This window comes from Bos mutus, chromosome X (assembly GCF_027580195.1).
Source record: "Bos mutus isolate GX-2022 chromosome X, NWIPB_WYAK_1.1, whole genome shotgun sequence".
Taxonomy (NCBI): domain Eukaryota; kingdom Metazoa; phylum Chordata; class Mammalia; order Artiodactyla; family Bovidae; genus Bos; species Bos mutus.
In genome coordinates this window covers 62,286,027-62,290,727 of record NC_091646.1, presented here as the reverse complement: position 1 = coordinate 62,290,727, position 4,701 = coordinate 62,286,027, and positions in this window count along the sequence as shown.

The window sequence follows — 4,701 nt, the reverse complement described above, 5'->3', positions numbered from 1 at the left end:
CTAGTGTTCAACATAGAGACAATGAGATAGAAAAATATGAAACATAGATTATGAGATATAAAGAACAGAGTGAGATGGTAAAACACAAGTCTAATTTGATTTCCTAAGGGAGAGAATTGAGAAAATGCAAAGGTATATTACTCAAAGAGGTAAAAGTTCAAATTTTTTCATAATTCACAAAAGGCACCAATTCTCAGATTCAAGAAGCTCAGTGAATTATAGTTGATTAATAAAAAAGAAATCCACAGCAGACAGGTTGTAGTATAATGACATTTGATTGCAGAATGTCAGAGATAAAGAACTTAAACATAAACTGAAAGAGAAGGTTGATTACCTACAAAGGAATACTGATCAACTGACAAGTGTCATTTCAGAGGCAACAATGGAAACAAGAAAACAGTGGAACAGTATTATTAAAAAATGAGAGAAAATAACTGTCAATCTAGGCTTGTATACCCAGCTAACTTTCAAGGATAATAAAACAGTAAACTTACAGGTAAATTTAAACAAATACTGACTGTATACAGTAACTATTTTGGAATTAAACTGAGATAAAACTAAAATTCTAACCCTTATAAATTAAGGGAAGGCAATCAGATTTTGTTCAAAAGTCTGATGTTCAGCATAAGAGTGAAAACATAAAACTTTAGATTCTGTTTACGATGCAAACTAAAATTCACGGTAAGCACTAAAAAGACAAAATTTGAGTTTTACCTTTTAAAATAGCAGAGAAAAGGTAAATGGAAAACCAAAAAACTCAGTGCTGAAGATGGAGGGAAAAAAACACCCAAGGGCAGAGAGATAACAAAATGGTAGAACAAAAAGCACAATAAGATGGTATAAATAATCCCTCCTATGTTAGCAATTTCCCCTAATGTAAATCAATTAATGTCTCCAGCTAAAAGATCGATAGAAATAAAAAAAAAATCTAGTTAGTTTTTAGTGGGTACATGAAACACAGCATAAAGGTCTGACAGAGAATAGAGAAACATATACCATACAAACACTAACCAGCTGGTGTGGCCTATATAAATATTTCTTTCAGAAACATAAGATTTTAAGGCAACATAAAATGATACAAAAACATTATTAGAAATAGAAGCTGTGACAACAAATATAAGATTTGTTATATATAACTTATATAGAAGAATTATAAGTTCTTCTAAGTTCTGTTCTTACTGATTTCTGCTTTCATTGGACTATGGTCCAAAAATAGATTCATATAATACTAAAACGTTACAATTTGTTGAGATTTTCCATCTGACCTAAAATATAGTCAGTTTTTGTAAATGTTGTGTTAGTGCTTGGAAGTATGCCTGTTTCCATTTGTTGGGTGTTCATTAGACCAAACTGTTAATTGTGTTGGCCAAATTGTCTCTATTTTAATGTTCTTTTTCTTCTACTTGATCTTTCAGATTCTAAGAGGTGTTAAAATTTTCTGTTCTAGTGGATTTTGTAATTTCTGTAGCTGTGTTACTTTTTGTTTTATATATCCTGAAACTTATAAGTTCTATAACTTATAGAACTTAGAAGTCTACATGCTAGTAAATTTAAAAAAAAAAAATCCACATATGTAAGTAAAAAAAAAAAAAAAAAGAAATCATGATGGAAAATAAAAAAATAGAATTTCAAAACAAACATTTCTATAGCACTTTAAATTGACAATACATTACTTCATTTGCTCATTAGAAAGTAATCCTGTGAGCCACCCAGAAGCCATATTCTCTCTGCTAGACAACGTAACAGCAGAAATGCTGTTTATTATGTAACTACTAAAGCAGATTTTTATATATAAATAAAATACATATCAAAAGTGATTTAGAAACTGAGAAATATAAGTGAAAGTGTTCACTACTAAAAATATTAAAAGGAAAGAGAACCAACCATCTCTTTCAGAAGGTATATTGAATAGCTAAGAAAGTTACAAAGAAGAGATTTAGCATCAATGTTTAAAGCTCAAAAAGTTCATAAAATCATTTTGGTTTAAGAAGGCCCTTAGATCCTCATATAATATATACAAACTCATATGGTAAAGTATTTATTATTCACATGAGATGAATGAACATGGTCAAAAATCTATGCACAAGTGGAGGAATCATTAATGCTCTCACACACGGTCCTGGTTTCCTGGTTCTAGCATCTGTTCAGTGGTGCACTGGCAATTAATAGCTCTTCTGAAACTGCCTACAGTACAAAGGGAATTTTCACTTAGGGTTCCCCTCCCTTTTCATGTGCAGGATATTTTTGGAAGTAAGTTTTCTTTTTCCATCCACTGAAAGAGAATTAAGAAAATTCCAACATGCCTGCGTGTCAGCCAGTACTCTTTTTGGTCTAGGTACCAGAGGATGATGGATGAGCTTGTCAAGCCTACAGTAGCAGACAGAGGGGGTTGGCAGAAGTTCTGTGTTATTGAAAGAAATCTCAAATACTTATTTCATTTATTAACTTTAATCACATTTTCTTTTTTTTAATTTTATTTAATTTTTAAACTTTACATAATTGTATTAGTTTTGTCAAATATCAAAATGAATCCACCACAGGTATACATGTGTTCCCCATCCTGAACCCTCCTCCCTCCTCCCTCCCTATACCATCCCTCTGGGTCGTCCCAGTGCACTAGCCCCAAGCGTCCAGTATCGTGCATTGAACCTGGACTGACATCTCGTTTCATACATGATATTTTACATGTTTCAATGCCATTCTCCCAAATCTTCCCACCCTCTCCCTCTCCCACAGAATCCATAAGACTGTTCTATACATCACTGTCTCTTTTTCTGTCTCGTTCACAGGGTTATTGTTACCATCTTCTAAATTTCATATATATGCGTTAGTATACTGTATTGGTGTTTTTCCTTCTGGCTTACTTCACTCTGTATAATAGGCTCCAGTTTCATCCACCTCATTAGAACTGATTCAAATGTGTTCTTTTTAATGGCTGAGTAATACTCCATTGTGTATATGTACCACAGCTTTCTTATCCATTCATCTGCTGATGGGCATCTAGGTTGCTTCCATGTCCTGGCTATTATAAACAGTGCTGCGATGAACATTGGGGTACACGTGTCTCTTTCCCTTCTGGTTTCCTCAGTGTGTATGCCTAGGAGTGGGATTGCTGGATCATAAGGCAGTTCTATTTCCAGTCTTTTAAGGAATCTCCACACTGTTCTCCCAGCCAGAATGGCTGCGATCCAAAAGTCTACAAATAATAAATGCTGGAGAGGGTGTGGAGAAAAGGGAACCCTCTTACACTGTTGGTGGGAATGCAAACTAATCACATTTTCAACATGCAACCAAGAATGAAGTTTGACAGTAAGCCATAAATTTACACAGGCAGACATTGGCACTTTTCTGCAGGAGCAACACTGAGCTAACACAAGTGAGCTGGTTATTTTCTTTCTTGTGCCTTTCTTCACTGAAGGGCAATGAAAAAAATACCTGAAAGGTCTATCCACATCTCACATTCATTTGCCATAAATCGCTTGAAATTATTGCATATAATTCTGCTTTCAGTTCAGTTCAGTTCAGTCCCTGAGTCGAGTCTAACTCTTTGTGACCCCATGAATTGCAGCACGCCAGGCTGTTTGGTTCATGGTAAATTAAAAAAAAAAAAAATCTATTTAGTTCCTCAATTAGACTGTTAAATGCAGATTTTTAAAGATCACAATGATGACAAAATTGGTACATGTTTCATCATAATACACCTGCTTATGAGAATGGACGTTCAACACTAAAAAGGATTTACATTTTACATGGATCATTTGTTGTGTGGGCAAATACTTTTGGTTTACTTAAAGCCAGGATCTTTATACAGTTCCAGAGGGAGGCCTTGGCAGATTTTGCTGATTACTCATTAAATGGCTGAAACATGTAGAGACGTTATTTATCTTACAAAACTTACCCACAGCAAAAACAGAGGTAAAAATGAGGTAAAGGCTATGGGCAAGATTATGGTTCTTGGAAAGTTTAAAAGTTAGCTGTGTTTCTGGTAAGCTTTTCCTTGTAAGCATGTTTTAAACAAAGCTGAAAACATGAAGTGTTGGAAGGCCACAATCTTAACAAGCATGTCTTGTTGTCCAGCAAAAACACAGCATTATACAACAACTTCTCCCAACGGGCCATTCAGAGACCAGTGTGGCCCCATGTGCACAGCAGACATGGTTCTGACGCTCCTCTCTCTTCAATATGATCTCTGTTCCTGGACAGTTGTTTCTGTCTGCATTACTCACGGAATAACACTGTATACATTCCTTCAAGAACCAAGGAATCCACGACAGGCAGACACCATCTCTGCTTTCTAAGCCACAATGATAAATTAACATTAAGCCTGCAGAAGGATGAATTAAATTACTTCCCTAAGAAGTCTGTACTTACCCTTAGTTCTCTGAGATAATCAATCAATGGAAACCAAAACTGGTCCACATTAACTGAGAGCACGTGGACACCACTTTCCTTCAACTCCTTACCCTTTGAATGATCATTGAGAGGCACTTGAAACTGGAAGGATGTGGCACTCCTCTAGGAAATAGCGAAGACTCCAGGAGAGGGCTCCGTTTTCCGACAGAAAAGTGCCATCAAATATATTGTTAAGCTTGAAGCAGAGGCTAAATGCTTTGGTGGGAGCAGTTTTTGTTGTTGTTGTTGTTTTTTGAGGGGGGATGTCAGTTTTTTCTCATTAGTTTGTCATTGCTGTGGTTCAAGTTC